Source organism: Prionailurus viverrinus, chromosome C1 (genome assembly GCF_022837055.1).
Source record: "Prionailurus viverrinus isolate Anna chromosome C1, UM_Priviv_1.0, whole genome shotgun sequence".
NCBI classification, from domain to species: domain Eukaryota; kingdom Metazoa; phylum Chordata; class Mammalia; order Carnivora; family Felidae; genus Prionailurus; species Prionailurus viverrinus.
Genome location: NC_062568.1, coordinates 132,498,795 through 132,518,302, shown reverse-complemented (window position 1 = coordinate 132,518,302; position 19,508 = coordinate 132,498,795). Strand labels below are relative to the sequence as shown.

General features: G+C 34.6%; 1 long non-coding RNA gene across 2 annotated transcripts; it reads left to right on the top strand.

Annotated features, from left to right (window-relative positions):
• The first annotated feature begins 442 nt into the window (after window positions 1–442).
• Window positions 443–18,770, top strand: LOC125171531 (uncharacterized). 2 transcript variants are annotated; one of them, XR_007154379.1, is made up of 3 exons: window positions 443–640; window positions 4,000–4,118; window positions 18,687–18,770. It is a non-coding gene; the product is annotated as an uncharacterized LOC125171531 (long non-coding RNA). The 2 variants fall into 2 exon arrangements; XR_007154380.1 differs by lacking the exon at window positions 18,687–18,770 and adding an exon at window positions 5,568–5,656.
• The last annotated feature ends 738 nt before the right edge of the window (window positions 18,771–19,508 follow it).

The following is a 19,508-nucleotide window of genomic DNA, read 5'->3' as shown; positions in this document are numbered from 1 at the left end:
ATGTATTAAAGATGAGGAACCAATGGCATTTTATATTCATGAATATACAAATAAACACAAAGAGAGAGATCTGATAAGTTTTATCTTTTCTGGAAAATATTTTACCAACTTTTTCTAGTTAATATCTTTACTAAATAGTATGATCAACATTTTATTGGTCTAATATTCTGCATTGATTTCAAGCTTCACCAGCTATTTTCATGTTGTATGTATGTCTGGATTTATGATAGGTGCCCAACCACTTATCGTTTGTAGGTTCCCAGAGAGCTGAGCAATGCAGTGAAACTGAAATCATTATGTCGTCTGAATTCATTACAGTTGGACTTGCCCCTCCATGAAACAGCACTGCACAGCCAATAGGAATTCATGGCCCCAGACCTTTATTACATCATCATGGTTTATAGTCCGTAACAAATACAAATACAGAAAGGAACCACAACAATATGACCTGCCAGCCTACCTTCTGGGGCTCTGCCTGATGAACTTGCATTTTTACTGCATGGGGCAGAAGCAAATGGAACACACTCTGTTGTTACCCCCTTGTAAGACCAGACCATGGGTTCCTAGTCTCATCTTTGACCACATCATCACCACCATCTATCATCACAACCAATCTCAATTGGGAAATGCAGTCATTTAGGTAAGATCTCCCAGCAACAAGGTTTGGTGAGGTTTTGCTGATGCCAGTTTAAAAGTGGCTTCCCAATGCAGCGAAACACCCCAGTTACTTTTTATAAAGCATTACTACCTCCCTTACTGGAACTGACATGTGAACTGGGCCATAGAAATGGTCTGTATAAATTGACAGCTACTAAAGGAAGACTCTGTTGAGGACATTCATCCCAAATATTTAGGAATGGAATGTCTTTTTCTCACACTGTTCTTAATCGTTGGGAATTTGGTAATCAATGTTAATTTCCTTCATATCAAAAATTCACATTGAAGTCAAATTACACGTTAACTGGAAAGTGTTGGAACTTTTTCTTCTCTTTGGCATCCTCTCAGTTTTTGTAACCACACTCAAAGTGGGTAAAACTTGCAAGCGGTATGGAATGTTTCTTTTTATAATTCATACTTAGCTGTCCTTTAACAAACAAACTAAGAAACTAAATGAATAGTTTTTCAACAAAGGGAATTCCAAATTGCTTCTAGAACAGAAGCACAGTGCATGCTCTGCATATCTTATCATGTAGGTTTTTGGTTTTTGGTTTTTTTGCTTAGGACAATTTTCCTTTTTCTTGTTTATAATAACTTAAAAGGACATAAAATGCAATACCTTAAGCATCAGATTAAAGTTCCATATAATATCATTGAAAACGCATTAAAAGTTATGGTATTAGAAATATGGGGGCGCCTGGGTGGCGCAGTCGGTTAAGCGTCCGACTTCAGCCAGGTCACGATCTCGCAGTCCATGAGTTCGAGCCCCGCGTCAGGCTCTGGGCTGATGGCTCAGAGCCTGGAGCCTGCTTCCGATTCTGTGTCTCCCTCTCTCTCTGCCTCCCCCCCCCCGTTCATGCTCTGTCTCTCTCTGTCCCAAAAATAAATAAATGTTGAAAAAAAAATTTAAAAAAAGAAATATGGAATTGTCCTCCAAATATTTTCTCTTTGCCAATGAATTGAAATTGCTATCCAAAATTGACTACATATTCCAATGTCAAATGGTAATAACAAAACAAAACAAAGTCCAATATACCTTAGAAAATTTTAATCATGGAATCTTACAAAAATGTATACCCTAGGGTTTGTCTATTTTCATCTACTCTGGATAACTTTTTGTTTGTTTGTTTGTTTCCCTCTCAAGTTGCATTTAAGGTTCAAGGAACTGTTTGCAGGGAAAGGTCTCGTTTTTATTGGAGACTACTGACGAAGTTCCAGATTCACCCGATCTAAAGTCTGTCACATCTGATACCCAACAGTCATTTCAGAGATTCCATAAAATCTAAAAGACTCAATAAGAAAGGATAACTGGATAGCCTGCACACCATCATGTCTTACTTGGAAAAAGATAGGTTAGATGGGACAGAAAGAGTTAACACTGGATTTCCATATTTTCTTCATCTTCTTCAATTGATGAAGTTTTGGGGTGATGGTGGGTGTTCTGGAGCCAACGGCCAAGAAAGAACTCTTGAAGTTATCTTTGGTGCAAAAAAGTGATTTTATTAAAGCACGTGGGACAGGACCCATGGGCAGGAAGAGCTGCACTGGGGTCGTGAAGGGTAACTCATTATATACTCTCAGGTTAGGAGGGGGTCAGGGATAGAATAAGTCTCGAAGGAATTTTGGAAGCAAGATTCCAGAATCTTGAGGGGCTAGGTGTTGCTAGCAAAACAACATTTATTACTGTTCAGTAAAACCTCAGTCATAAGACCCTCCCAATGTATATCAGGGGGCCATAAACTTGGAGTATGATTACCAGCATATATCTTGGGGGGGGGTGAGATAAAAAAAGTTTCCAAAGGAGTTTTTATATATTAAAGTAGACTTACAGGTTCCTGAGGGGTCAGGATAATGTTAAGCTAAGATTCTCTTTTGCCCCTAGCAAAGTGTCATCATCTAGGCAGCTGAGCTCCTAGAGAGAGGTCACTGTGCTCATATCAAGGACTTGTCAATGGGCTGCAGGTGGTAAGGGAATTTAGTTTTATTTGCCTTAGTTTCCCACATTACCATGGGGAGGACTTAAACCATTTTCCTTTGTTTTTGGGTAGCCAGGAATGTCTGAGATATATTATACATATTCCACCTGGGGGGGGGGGCGGGCATATCACCCTGTATTTTGCTCTCAGCTTGCCCCATCCACACTCCCTCATCACAATGATTATGTATTACCTTTATTCAGTAAAATAATTCATAGCTTTAAAAATAGTTGATCTTGGCTTTAGGCTGACTCTGTGTTCCAATTTTAGAACTCTAAGGTACACCATAATACAAACAACTAAGTCTTCCTAATCCTCCTACAAGTATAGTATAATCACAGTGACCATCATTTTATTATATAATGAGAGGAGTCTCACGCAGAGTTGGTTTTTTGATCCATCTAGTGTCCTGAGACTGGGAGGATTCATAAGGACTGGTAAAAGTATGGGAATGAAGTACCCTTCAGAAGAAATTAAAAGCCGAACTATCACAGGAGGGTCAGGCTTGTTAAAATAAGCAGCAGATAAGCAGCTCTCTCAAAAATGTTTGCTTTCTCAAGACATTTCAACCAAATATGAAAGCAGCTCATACTACCTTTAGTCCAAATGTAGAGGACCAAGTGAACGAACATATCTCTAGTTTGCACATTTTCTGCCATCAAACTTCTAAATACCTCTCAGTGAAAATCTGAGTAGTAAAAACTTTACCTGAAAACTTTGCCCCTTCAGAAAGTACATACTTTCTTATCATGGATTTCAAATACATGGTTTTTGAATGCCCTTTGAAGTAATCTTCAAATTCTTTATGCTACTCTAAATTAAGGATTCTCCATCACAATACACTTTTATATATTCACATAAATAAACCTATACTGCTTCTGAGCACTCCTCTTACTGTCACCATCATCCAAAATCACAGACCAAGCCAAAAACTCATTAGTAATCCACATTATAAAACTAAAAATATATTATGGGGGTCAAAAGAAATCTGTAATTTAATTTGGAAAATTATTCCAGATGTCTGACCTGCTTGCTTCTCCATGTATTTTCTGTTAGTTTTTGTTTGTTTTGTCTGTTTTTATTACTATTTTTGTGTGTGGAGTTTTTGTTTCAACTTATTGTTATTATCATTATCATTATTATTATGCTTTTACTGAGATCATGCTGGACCATGGCTTTTGTACTAAAGGGATCTAAGAGATGAAGTCAAATGAATATGAGCTCTCAAAATGAAAACTGACTTATGCTATCAAGTCCAGAAAACATCCGAAAGCATTCATTCCCATCTTCCAACACAAATAAGGTTTCACCTCTTCATGTGTGAACACAATCTAACTTAGATATTTCCTATTTCCTTCTTTTCCAGGAAATGTGCAGCTACTTGAAATTTTTTAGGTACACTTTAGTTTCCCACCTTAGAGAAAGATGGTGTGGCATGAGAGATATCACAGCTACGCATGATTGAAAGCTTTCTCTTGTCTCAACGTAGGTATATTTATACTTGCTCATGACCTTTGAAAACAAAACTATGTACACTCTTTAAAATTATTTCAGAGCCTAAATAAAGTAGATCTAAAACAGAATACTTTTTAAATGGTTAGGAAAATAACAGAATGATCTTATGTTTACAATTCTCCCTCAGCTCTTTTCAGATAGAATTTTAAAATAGATTTTTGTCTACGAAAGATAGTATTCATTTATATTGTACTAGCATGAGGTGATGCCACAAGGTATTGTCATCTATTTAAAATAGTTTTTAGTCTCTTGGGATGTTTATTTGAAATAGTTAAACTAAACTACGGTTTCTACTGGGGAAAAACTGAAACTCCAGAATTTTTTTTATTCAACATTCTACAAGGCAAAAGAAAACTTAAACATTTGGAGGGATAGACAGGGAGCATCTCCGCAGACACTGAGGCACTATTTGGTGCCTAAATTCTAATACCAACTACAAAACTAAAGCTACATTTGTGTGTAGATCTTTGGCAGAATATAATAAAGGACAGATGTAAAATATCATCTCTCACTTAATTCTCAATTTTCTCATTCTGGAAGTTAGAATTAGAGTAAAAACTATGTGATGATTCAATTAGTAAAAACTATAGTAGACATTCAATTAAAAGGGAAGCTTGGAAAATAGCTAATATGTACCCCAAAGAGACATTATTAAGCCTCCCTAGACAAGAGCCTTGGAAAGTTTACTCACAATCCCACAATAGGAAAAAAAAAAACCCTGACAAAAACACATTCAGATTTTTAGCTAAAACTTACTTCTTTTTTTTTTGTTTTTGCACAAAAATGTTCATAGCAGCTTTACTTGTAATAGCCAAAAATGCAAATGTCCATCAATTAGTGAATGGTAGATGTATGGTATATCTATATAACAAAACATAATTATCAGCAAAAAGAAATAAATTATTGATACACACAAAAACCTGGGTGAACCTCCAAATTATGCTGAGCAAAAGAAACCAGGTAAGAGTACATGCTGTGTAAATTGTACCCACCTGTGTAAATTCAAGAAAACATAAGCTGATCTACGTTGATAGAATGTACATCATTGGTTTCCTGGGGATAGTCAAGAGGCAGGATAAAGGAATGAAAAGTTGCACAAGAAAACTTTTGAAATGATGGACATGTTTGCTGTTTTGGTTGTGGTAATGGTTTCATTAGTTAAGCATATGTCAAAGCTTATTAAATCACACACCTTAAATATGGCATATAGTCTGTGTGTCAATTAAACCTCAATAAAGCAGTTAAAGAAAAAGAATTCACTGATAAGACAAACTTGGCTTCCTGCCTATCCAATATTTGTTTTCCTTTTCGTTAGCTTAATGGAACCCCAATCTGGTGTGTGGTGGCAGTGTGAATGGATCATAATCTATGCCACTCATAACAATCCTATTGCCCTCCCTCTACCTGCCTCTTTTGCAGTTGTGAAAAGCCATATAACCCAAATCCAAAGAGACCTAGGCTGAAGTCTGCTGATGATGGTTCTCGGAGTGTTGACTCTCTCAATGAAATGGGATTAAGATGGTTTGATCCTTTCCCTTTCTGCCTTCTTCCTTAAAACTAACCTCTCTTATTAACAATTATCAAATCCAAACTATGACTGCGATGAGAAAACTGTATCTAAATGGTAATGAGAGCAATATTAATAAAAACAACAAAAATTAATTTAAAACTATACAAGGTGGTCTTCCACTTCTGACCATGAAAGAGGAGGTAGGTACAGACTTACTCTCATTATAAACAACTAGAAAACTGAAAAACAAAACAAAACAAAACAATATATATATATATACATATATATATATAAGTATATATATATATATATGTATATATATATATAACAACAGTTTTTAGAAACTTAATGCTTTATAATGACCCCAAGTTTCTACTTGGAGGCATTCTCCAGGCTATGGTGCAGGGAAAACAACAGAAGTCTTACCAAAATGAGGACAGGAATCAGCTTTTGGTAAGGCCAAGAACACTAGAATTTTCAAGGGAGAGTATAGAAAAGGAAGGAGATACATAGAAAGTGCTTCAGAAATCTGCACAGAGTCCCCTTGAGTATGTTAATAGATACTAATCTACACACACCTATTAGAAACTCTATGAAGCCAAGCAAAAAGCAACTTTTAGAAAAAGAACAATTATAGCATACCTACAAAACAAATGATAAAGCAGGAAATCATTCAAATCTCAACAAACCAGGTTGGGGAGATTTCACTGACTATATGGGACATTCATTAAAGAACTCAGAAGGCTGACAACTTATTAGCAGGACTAAATTTGGCCTAGAATAAATCCTACTCTCTACCTACCAAAAATCCTTAAAAAAAAGACTCAGATCCAGTGCTTACAAATGTGAGATTCACAATGTTTCATTACTTTAAGAAGTAACAGGAAAAACTGACTTATAATCAGGAAAGACATCAATTGATAAAAGCATAATCAGAAATGACAGAAATAATGGAAGTAGCCAAAAAGATGTTGGTGAGTATTCCCAAAGAATTAAAGAAAAACATCAACATAAAATGGAGAACAGGGGATTTGCAAAGACCCAAATTGGAGCTACTACAGATGGAGTATAAATAAATAACCGAGATTAAAATCTCACTAAATAGTGTTAATAGCACAATAGATAATGCAGAGAAAAAAAATCAGTGAATCACAAAATAGCATTAGAAACTCTTCAAATGAAACTCAAACTGGAAAAAAACTCTCAACAAGAATAACAACAAACACAGAACCTCAGTAACCAATGAGACAATATCAAGTACTCAAACATATGTATAATTGAAGTTGCCAAAGAAAAGGAAAATATGAGGACAGAAAAAATACTTGAAGGAGTGGTGACTAATTTTTTTTTCAACTTTAATGACAAGATCAACTTATAGATCCAAGAAACATTTAAGGTCTAAGATGAATGAACAAAAACAAAAATACACTGAGGCACACATAAATTCCTCAAAACTACTGATAAGGAGAAACTCTTTAAAAGACTAATAAAAAAGATACATTATATACAGAGAGGGAAAAAAATGGCAACAGATTTCTTATCAGAATATCAGTGATCCAGGAGTAGACAATGGAATGTAATCTTTAAACTGCTAAAGAAAAAATAATCAGGGGTGCCTGGGTGGCTCAGTGGATTAAATGTCTGACTCTTGATATTGGTTCAGGTCATGATCTCACAGTCATGAGATCGAGCCCCATGCTGCACTCCACACTGAGCATGGAGCCTGCTTGGGATTCTCTTCATCTCTCTCCACATGTGTGGAGCTCATGTGTTAGCTCTCTCTCTCTCTCTCTCAAAATAAATAATAAACATTAAAAAAAGAAAAAAAAAAGTAACTGTGAATATAATATTTGAAAAATGAAGATTAATAAGGTACCCTGAGAGTTCTCTCAGTCTGTTAAGCATCTGACTCTTGGTTTCAGCTCAGGTCATGACCTCATAGTTCGTGGGTTTGAGTCCCACATCAAGCTCCTCAATGCCAGCACTGAGCCTGCTTGGTATTCTCTCTCTCTCTCCCTCTCTCTCTGTCCCTCCCCCACTCATTCTGTCTCCTTTAAAATAAATAAACTTTAAAAAACATTTTAAAAAATTTTATTCAGAGCATAACTAACTAATTAAATCAGAAATTATAATGTTTTGTGGAATACTTAACATATGTAGAAAAAATATGGTAACAACAGGCATAAAGGATATGGGAGGGAAATGATAGTAAACTATTATAAGGTTTCTACATTCCTTATAATGAAGTATCATATTTGAAGGTAGACTGTAACTAACTAAACATGCAACTTTCAAATCTTAGCAACTACTAAAAGTATAAAACATAGAGGTATAGGTGATAACCCAACAGTGAAAATAAAAGAGATTCATAAAAATAGTTAAACAAAAACAAAAGGCAGAAAAAGATAAAAAGAAAACAGAAGAAGAAAAATATAAGTAGAACAAATAGAAAAAAATAAGTTTGCATATTTAAACCTAGCCACATCAATCATACTCCCACTAAATGTAAAAGGAAAAAACATTGTAATTAAAAGGAAGAGATTATTAGACATACAAAGAAGCAAGACCCACTCATCAATAATAATATTAGAACCTGACTTTAAGTATAGACATAGGCAGATATAGATATAAATATAGATGCAAAGAGATTTACCATGCAAACACTCACCATAAGAGAGCTAGCGTGGCTACATTAATATCAATGTGGGCTTTAGAATAAGAAATGTTATCAGAGATAGAGACATTTCATAATGATAAGAAAGACATAACAATCCTGTGTATATATTCAGACACAAAGCTTCAAATACCTGTAAGAAAGCCTGACACGACCTAAGGAAGAAATAAATATATCCACAATTGCAACTGAACATTTCAACATTCTGACTCATAATTAGTAAGACAAACAGAAAATCAATAGAAACATATACATTATTTTAAAACATTATCAACCAACTTACCTAACATTCACAGAACACTATACCAGCAGCTGGTAAGTACAGATTCTTTTCAAGTACACATGGAATATTCCCAAAGATAGAATATATGCTGGGTTATAAAGTAGTCTCAATTATTAAAGGAGTAAAACACAGATTATGTTCTCTTGTCATGATAGAATTTAGAAATGAATAATGGAAAGTTATCTTTAAAATCCCCAAGCGTTTGAAAATTAAATACCACAGGTGAATATTGTACTGGAAATCCTAATTAATGCAACAAAATAAGAAAAACAAATACTATACATACATTAAAATGGAAGAGACAAAATTGCCATTATTTATAAATATTATGGTGGCATACACAGACAATTCTGGATAAATTAATCAACAGACTAATATGTAGTGTCAAGATTCCTGCATATAAGGTCATACAAAATTCAAAATCATTCCTATATAGTCATGATAAATGAGAATATTTAATAGAAATAAAGGATTTCATTTAAAAAAATGAGTAATTTTTAAATCAATTTCTTAAAAAAATATCTTGAGGAATGTGACAAACTAATGCTAAAATGTATATATGTAAGAAAAAGACCAAGAATTGTTAAGACAATTCTAAAGAAGAACAAAGTATGGGTAGTTGTTCATTGTAAACAAATTTATTACACTTCCATAATAATTAAGAATATAATATTGATGCAATGATAGACCAATAGACAAACTGAAAAGGAAAAAAAGCCCAGAAACAGACCCATGTACATACAAAACTTAATATATATCTGTGGTGACATTACAAATAATAAAAAAAGGAGTCTGTTACATAAATGATATAGGGAAAATTGGTCAATTATGAAAAAAAAATAGAAATTGGATCCCTGCCTCACATTGTACACAAAAGTTCAAGCTGAAATTAGTGATTTCCTAATTTGTATTTGACTTTGCAAAACATTACATTTTTAAAAGAAGATAAGACTGAGTAGAATTTCTTAAACATGACACAAAGTAATATGAGCCATAAAGGAAAATATTAACATTTTTCTTCAAATGTTTAGAAAAAAATCTTCAGATAAAGTAAAAAAATAGTCATAGTCAAAGTTGGAACAATTTGAGAAACAAAATAAATAGAGTATCATTGGATTATAATCTAAAGTATAAAATAAATATCTATAACTCCATACTGCTATAAATAAATGATTGAATAAATGGGATAGAATAGACAAATCTCTTATGCAAAAGAATTCCAAATAATTTATGTAACATTTCATCTCCAAGGGGGTGGAATAGAGCTTCCCACTACTTAAGTGTGGACTGCCTATAGTGACTTTCTTCCAAAGAGTAAAATATGGAAAAGGGAAAAAATGAATTACTTTACAATGCAGAAACCTGACAACAGGTGACTGATGTTAATATCAACAGTAAATAAGTCATGTTGATAGTATGTACCCTTCATCTGATGTGATTAGAATGTCACTTTTCATCTGTGATTTTCCTCCCTAAAACCCTCAACCTCAGAATAACCATGAGAAAAATATCATACAAATTCCAACTGAGGAATACTTGATCAGTATTCCTCAAATTATTAAGGTCATCAAAAACAAGGGAAAATTGAGAAACTGTCACAGCCAAGAGAAGCCTTAAGAGATATGATGACTAAATTAATGTGATATCCTGGATGGGATCCTGGAATGGGGTGGGGGTAGGGGAGGACATTAGGTAAGGAAATTTGAATAAAGTATGGATTTTACTTAATAATACTATATGATATTGGTTCATTAATTATGATAAGTGTACCACACTAATGTCAGGTATTAATTAAAAATAGGGGAAACTGGGTGCGGGGTATACAGGAATTTTCTGTACTACCTTTGCAACTTTTTTGTAAATCTAAAACTGTTTTAATTTAAAGGTTTTCTTGAAAAAAGAAGAGAGCCATAGTTTGGGAGAAAGTTTTTGCAATATGTGCAAAATATGCAGATTAACATTGAGGACATATAAAACACTCAATAAATCAATAAGTAAAAAGCATGTAATCTAAAAGAAAAATTGGCAAAGAATATGAACTGTCAATTCACAGTATAGGTAATCTTAATGGCCATATACTTATTACAGAGAAACTCAATGTCATAATCATGATGGAAATACATATTTAAATTTCAATGTGATAAAATTTCAGATACACCATGTGATTTAAAATTTTAAAATTTGACATTGTAGAAGGAGAGGTGGAACAATGGTGATTCTCATGCTCTAATTATAGAGTGAAAATTAAAATTAGATCAAACATGCTGGAAATCTGCTTAAAAACATTTAATAAGAGTTGAGGATGCACCCTACCTTTCAATCTAAGTATTCACCTCAAAGTATATATAGTTGGAGCATTTTTCTTCCTAATGGTGTATTAACACAGCTGGGGGTATACAATGATGTTCATACAATGATATGCAGGCATAGGTAGATCCAGGTAGATCTCTCTGAGAGACAGAGAGATCTCATCTTTGAGTTGAGATCCAATCCAATGGTGGATTGCCCCAGGTCTAAAAAAATCTCTCGGTGCTGAAGAGATATTTCAAGAATGCACAGCTCAAAAGGGAAAGTCCAAGGACTGCAAAAAGTAAGAATGGTTAAAAAATACTGAAGGGAGTAGGGCCTTATTTAATCCAAGTGACAAAAACAGGCAAGGCCCATGTCTTTATCTTTTTATCCTTCTTTCTTTCCATCTATCTTAGAATTCAAAAGTGAATTGGTTGTCATAGAGATGAGTATAAAGCACTCATATTTGAATTGAAAAATAAAGTCATATATTTCTGACAGAAAGTAAGTCTGATAAGTGTTTGTTTTGACAATGAAGACTGGTTTGCCCTTTTAGTTAAATGATAAACATTTCCCATAAATCAGATTAGCCAAATCTGCTCCAAGGTTTTGACCAAAATATATTTAAAGCATAAATGCAACATACAATATGCTGAAACATGTATCCTTTGTAATTCTTACCTTGAATTCAAAAACAAACAAACAAAAAAGCATTAACTTAAAAATGTACAGAGGGATAGTTTTCAAATAAATGAAATATCTATCAAAATGAAAACAGAGTAATGAACTCTGGTATATTCATACAATGTAATAATACACATCATCAGTTAAAATGAATGGATTTACGTGTACCTTCAGGTACATCAAAAATGTGAAGTTGAAGAAATAAAGCAAGCTACAGAATACGTTCTGTGAATATCCTGTCAATTAGTATTTATTGAAAAGTTATTATATTGCAGGCATCATTTTAGGTGCTTGGGATATAGTGTCAACAAAACAAAAACCTCTGCTCTTACAAGACTCAATATTCCCTTGGAGGAGGAAACACCCAATCAACAAACAAAATGTCAACAAATACATGTGATTCTAAAACTATCCAGTCAGATAATGGCAAGGATGGGAAAGCAAGACAGGGAGTGCTAGCTAGACAGAGTAGGTGAGGGACCAGGGGAGTTACAATCATAAATAGACTGGTCAAAGACAGCTTCACTGAGAAAGAAACACATGGAATACTTGAGCAAGTGAGCCATGTGTTCATCTGGTGAAAACAAGTTACAGGCAAAAACAACAGGAAGTGGGAAGGCCAAATATGGAGGTTTAAGAAACAAGGAGGCCATGTGGCTTAGGCAGTAAGAAAGAGAGTAATCAAGGGGGTCATAGAGTAAGAGCTCCTAGATTGTGAATAAAAGAGGAAGGAGTCTTTGGAGGATTAGGAAATTATCTAATTCTACTTGCAAAAGCATCATAAAGCTTCTAAGTTAAAACAACAACAACAACAACAGGACTGCCTGAGGGGTGCAGTGGGTTAATTGTCCAGCTCTTGGTTTCAGCCCAGGTCATGATCTCACATTCCTGAGATGGAGCCATCCCTGAAATTGAGCATGTGCTGACAATACGGAGCTTTCTGGGGATTCTCTCTCCCTTTGTCTCTGCCCTCCCCTGCTCACTTGTGCTCTCTCGCTCTCTCTCTTTCTCTCTCTCTCTCTCTCTCTCTCTCTCTCTCTCTCTCTCTCTCTCAAAAATAAATAATAACAAAAACCCCCAAAACTATAGAGGTAGGAAGCAAAAGCAGAAGGATGACCACTTATTTACAAGACTGTTTAAATATTACAAATGAAATATGATTATAGTTTGGACTATTGTGGTGGCAGAGTAAGTGGTCCAATGCAGTCAGATAGGGGTTATACTTACTAATACAATTGGAAGGAAAAATCAAATTGCCTTAATAGAATAATATGCATAGCATGATACCATTTTTAATACATTTGAAACTATAAAAACCAAGATTCTACATTCCCTTTTTATATACACAAATATAATTAACACATAAAAACATGAATGTGAAAGATGAAGACCAAATTTGTAATTGTAATAATCACTGAGGAGACAAATAGGGGACTTCTACTGTATGTATATTATACTTTAAACAGAAGATGTATTATTGCTTCAGCTCTCAAGAAACTTTCAATCCAGCCATAAAAGATCAGCATACATTAGAAAGTCAAGATCAATACAAGATAGAAAATGTGCTGAATTATAGGTATTGATTAAAATACCAATGAATCCAAAGAAAGCAGCACTATGGCTTGAATATGTCTAGTGTGTAATGTTGCACAAAATCTTTCTTATGGCCAAAACTTATTTGCATTCATTGATTTATACTAAGCTAGAGAAACAAACCTGGGTGATAGTGAGGTAGTACAAGTACCATGTCAACCATATCAACATTGAAGTTCATAATCACACCACAATGACAATGTGTGCATGTGTGTGCTCAGGGATAGGGGCAACAGGTGTCAAATTTTAAAAGGAATGGAGAAAAGCCAACATAGTCTATACAAACTCTTCCAGGAAACAGAAAAACAAAATACTTAGCAGATAATTTCATGAAACAAGATTACACTGATAATAAAATCTCACAATAATGTTAGCAAGAAAGAAAAATGCACGCCAGTCTCTCTAATAACATACTTACAAAAGATTCTTAAGCAAATTATTAACTAATTGAATCCAGCAATATATAGAAAGGATCATTCATCCCAACCAGGGATGGGAGTGTGGATTTAACATTTAAAAAACCATAAACAGAACTCACCTTTTTAAGAGGATAAAAAGATAGAATATGTGAACATCTCAATACATATAGAAAAAGCATGATAGAAGTGAATAGCTATTTATTGTTTAAAAAGTTACAAATTAGAAATAGAATAGTCCCCTCTTAACCTAATAGTAGTTTCCACAAAATAAATACAGAATATTGAAATGATAAATCATTAAAAACTTTTCCCCTGAAAACAGTCATAAAATGAGATGCTGAATATCACCATATTTCTTCAATATCACACTGGGGGGGGGGGGGTCCTAACCAGTGAAATAAGGCAAGAAAATAAAATTAAAGGTATTAGATTTAGAAAAAAATAAAATTTCATTGTTCTGGGAGGACATGACTGTGCATAAAAAAGATCCAAAAGAATCTACAAACCATAAGAAGTGAATTTGGCAGGTCACTGTACACAGGCTAAAATGCAAAATTTATATAACTACACACTAACAACAAACTATCAGAAGATAAAAATTTTTTAAAGTATAATTTCTAAAAGCATAAAAGCCAGAAATAATGAATCAATCTAATAACTGGTGTGCCAGACCTCTACAGAGAAAACTATAAAATTCTATTGAAAAAGAGTAAAGAAGACCTAAATAAATGAAAGATAAATCATATTTGTGAGTTGAAGAGCTAAATGTTTTAAAGACAACAATCCTTTATTTGATCAAAAGATTCACTGCAAATCCAACTAAAATCCCAACATGTTGTTTTGTGGAAGGTGACAAGATAATTCTAATATTTATATGGATATACAAAGGTCTAAAATTGCCATGGTATCTTGAAGAAAAGGAACAAAGGTGGAGAACTTACACTATCAGATGTTAAAACTATGACGTATTGGCACTAAAAAAAGAAAAAAACAGACATAAAGAATAAAATAACAAATCCAGAAAAATATCTACATTTAACTATAATAAAAGTGAAAATCAATGATGCTGCAGTACAGAGGGGTCAGGAATTTATTTTTTTAATAAATGGTCCTGGGCCAATTGGAGATCCATTTGACAAAAAAGAAATCTTTCACCCCCTTCCTCATACCACACACACACACACACACACACACACACACACACAATCCAGAATGATTAGAATCTAGATTGAAAGATAAAAGTAAAATTTAAATGAATGAATGAACAAATGTATAATACCTTTTAGAAGAAAACGTAGAATATCTTAATGAGTTGGGGTGAGAATAATTTTCTTAGAAAGGATAAAAAAGAAGAAAAATGGGTGAAATGGACATTAGGATTGAAAACTTCAAATTGTCAAAAGGCAACATTAAGGACAATAAAAAACAAAAATAGTAGTAATAGTTATTTCAATGTCATGAATTCCTATTCACAATATATAAAGATCTCCCAACAAATCAATAAAATAAAGGTAGACAACCGATTTTTAAAATTGGGAAATACTTGGGGCACCTGGGTGGCTCAGTTGGTTAAGTGTCTGACTTCGGCTCAGGTCATGATCTCATGGTTCGTGGGTTTGAGCCCGCGTTGGGCTCTGTGCTGACAGCTCAGAGTCTGAAGCCTGCTTCTGATTCTGTCTCCCTCTCTCTCTGCCCCTCCCCTGCTCACACTCTGTCTTTCTCTGTCTCTCAAAAATAAATAAATGTAAAAAAAATTTTTTTAATTGGGAAAAACTGAACAGATAGGTCTCAAAATGAAATGACAAACAAAATGTGCTCAACTTGGATTATCAGGAAAATGCAAAATTAAAACCACAATTAACAAGTATACAACACCAGAATGGCTAAAATAAAAAAGGCTGTCAGAACCAAGCTATTAGCAGAATTTGGATCAACTAAAACTCTCACACAATGCTGGTATAAATTGAGGAGTGGTAAAATCTTTTGGAAAACTGTTTAGCAGTATCATTTAAAACAGAATGCTTGTACTTAATGACCTAGCAATTTGTGTAATTTTCATAGAAGTACCATTCATAATAGCCATAAACTGAAAAAATCCCAAAAAACTGTCAAGAGTAGAATGGATGAATTATTACATATTCATAAAATGGAATTCTATACTCCAGTGACAACAAACGAACTGTAGCCAAATGTAGCATTATGCAAATCTCACCAACATAATGTTGACCTAAAAAACTACACATAGAAGTATATACTGTATAATTCCACTTACATAAAGTTCAAAACTAGACCTCTTTAAGCAAAAGTTCAAATCTACCTGTGGCATTAGAAAGGAGAAAATGGTTACTCTCAGGAAAAAAGACAAGTGACTAAAACAGGTCTCAAGGAAATTCAAGGAAACAGGTCCTGATTATGTTCCATTTCTGAATCTGAATGCTTGTTATTTCAGTGAAATTTTGTGAAAATCTACAAACTATACATTTGTGATCTCTGCACTTTTCTACAGGCATGTAACACTTCTGTATAATTACCAAAACAAAACAAAACAAACACATGTACTTGAGGAAACTAGGGAGTGGGGAGTGGGAGGGGAAAATGCTTAAAGATGAACTAGGCTCTATATTTAAGTTAAAATTTTAATAAATAAAAAGTAAAAATTATAAGCAAATTTTTAAAAATTAGTAATGGAACCCCAAGCATAAAATTTACTAAGAAGAAAGAAGTCTGGTAAGAAAAGCCAGAGCAGATATAAGTCCTGATAGTAGGCAGTTAACAATGCCTAGTATGAAGCAGCATGTTCTAAAGTTAACTCCCTAGGTTGTGATATAACCCTTGTGTTAGTCTGGTAAGGTTGTCACAACAACATGCCACAGATTAAGTGGCTTAAACAGCAGAAATTTATTTTCTCACCATTCTGGAGGCTAGAAGTTCAAAATCAAGGTGTTACCACCTTTAGTTTTTTCTGAAGCCTCTCTTCTTGGTTTGCAGTTGGCCACCTTCTCCTTGGACGTGGTCTCTCTTCGGTGTGTGCCTACCCCTGGTGTGTGCATGCATATGTGTGTGTGTGTGTGTCGTTAGTTTTTTAAAAAATAGATCCAGGGATGCCTGGGAGGCACAGTCAGTTAAGCACCCAATTCTTGATTTCAATTCAGGCCATGATCTTGCAGTTCATCAAGCCCCACCTCAGGGCTCAATAGTGGGGAGCCTACTTGGGATTCTCTCTCCCTCTCTCTAACCCTTCCCCATAAATAAATTTTAAAAAGTAAAAATAGATTTTATTTTTTAGAGCAGAAAACTGCAGAAAGTACAGAAATTTTCCATACATCTCCTCCTCACACATGGATAGCCTCCCCCATTATCAACATCCCAGCAAAAGTAGTACATTTGTTACAACTGATGAACATATATTGACATCTCATTATCATCCAGAGTTCATAATTTACATTAGGGCTCACTCTTTAGGTTGTACATTCTATGGGTTTGGAAAAATTTATAAAGCCATGTATCCATCATTATGATATAATACACAGTATTTTCACTGCCTACAAATTTGTGCCCCACCCATTCATATTTCCCTTACCCCTAATCTCCAGCAGTCACTGATCTTCTTGTCACCATAGTTTGGCCTTTTCTAGAATTAATTGGAATCAGACAGTATGTAGCCTTTTCAAAATGACTTCTTTCACTTATTAGTAACATGAATTTTAAGGTTCCTCCATGGCTTTTCATGGCTTGAGAGATCATTTCTACTTAGTGATGAATAATATCCCATTGTCTAGATGTACCGCAGTTTCTTCATCCATTCACCTACTAAAGGGCATCCTGGTTTTGGTAATTATCAATAGGACATCCTCAAGTTTTGGTAATTATCAATAAACCAACTATAAACATTCATGCATAGGGTTTTTTGTGGATGTAAGTTTTTAGCTCCTTTAGGTAAATATCAAAAAGCATGATTGCTGGATCATATGGTAAGAGTATGTTTAAGGGCTGACCTTTAGCATTTAGAAATGAGTTAATGAGGGGCTGAAACTACTTCCAGAAATTACAATGTAAAAACAAGGAAGATTTGACCAGATTAGTTCATGTCAGCCTAGAAACTGCCCCACAAGCCACAATACATTTTGCACTTCCCACTGCCTTTTTCCATGTCCATATCTCTTCCTTTACTTCTATTTCTTCTTCTTTCCTATCTGTATCTGCCAAGCACTTTCTTCTTTTTATGTCTGTTGATAGGTATTCCCATTACCATGGTTATTTTTCTTCCCTCACTGTTTTTCTTCCTTCCCTTTCTATCTCTCTTCTGCTCTTTTCTGTCTTCCTTTTTTCCCCACAATCTATGCCTTTCCTCACTTAAATCAGTCATTATGTAGAAATCAAGTGGATTTTTAAACTATGCCATATTTAATTAAAGTTTATGTTACTTCTTGATTTTAAAAGTAAAAGTATTAACCTATATGCTTTTTTTTAAGTTGACTTATTTTAAGAGAGATAACACAAGCAAGGGAGAGGCAGAGAGAAGGAGAGACTGAATCCCAAGCAGGCTCCACACCATCAGCGCAGAGCCTAATGTGGGGTTCGAACTCACAGACTGTGAGATCATGACCTGAGCTAAGATCAAGAACCACCTGCTTAACCGACGGCCACCCAGGTGCCCCTTAATCTATATGATTTTAAGGGAAACTATAAATTAGTTGTATCCCAAGAACCAGAGGAAAGGCCTCCTCAATGTCAAGGTCAACTCCAATTTTCAGGAAACCCCTGTGACCTCTAGATTAAATCAACACCTTCACCTGGCCTAGGAGGTACTAAGAAACTTAATAAAATTCAGCTATTATTTTTTCTTTTCACTTAATGACTTTTTTCTGCTAATGTATAAATCTATGAAGTCAGGGATTATAGTGTTCTCTACACCTTATAAGCTAGCATCTAGCTGTGTATCTGGAGCATATAAGGTGGTTAAACATGTTAAATGAATAAATAATGAATAAAAAATTTCAACCCATCTCCATTTCCATGATTTCAAAAATAGCCCAACTTTCTCGATCTTTTTAATTCATCTAAAAGTTTTCTACTCATTCCACAGGTCTCTGAAAATATGAAGACCAAAAGTGAACTGTGGGGAATGAGATAATGAATACAGAATGGATTCATTTCTCATAGGCAGTGGATTCTGAAATAAATTCTATAAATTTTAAACGTTTCTTGTTGTGATCTCCTCTTTAGACTATGATGTGCTACACATTTTTCTATTTTCCCCTTACACCTTAATGCTCCAGAAATATCTTCTTTAACATTGACTTACTCTCTACCTATTAGACTTTCTACCTATTAACCACAATGGGCCTTTTTTCCTTACGGTTTCTTATTCCCAACCTGCGATGTGTATTTCTTTTTTTTTCCCCCTGAAAGGGTGAAAACACCAATAAATGAAGATAAATTGTTGGCTTTGTTCCAAAACAAGCTTGTTGTTTTAGGACCCCAAACTGTCTCAAACATCATTAAGAAGCAGCAGGCCATCCAAGGTTGTGCATCAATTAGCAATTAGGTCACACGTTGGGTGGCTGGAGGCACTCAGCCTTTGGCCTTGTTCCTTGCAACACACCCAAGCAGGGCACCGGTATCCAAACAATGCCCACCCTGCTGTATCTTGTTCCTTAATTGGGATAACTTAGAGATGCTAATGTGCACAGGCAGACCCTGTCGCTCCAATTAGGCCTCATTAGTGGCTCTGCCAGTGGTGACCACTGCAAAGTGATATTTGCTCTTGGGAAGGCTTTGTGAAGTGCTCTGGGTTCCTGCAGAGAAGCAGTAAGGACATGTTTTACACTCTTTCCAGCAACAAACTCCTTCCCTCGGCTCTCTACAACCACTGTCAGTGTGGCAAGCATTACTTTTCGTGGTTCAG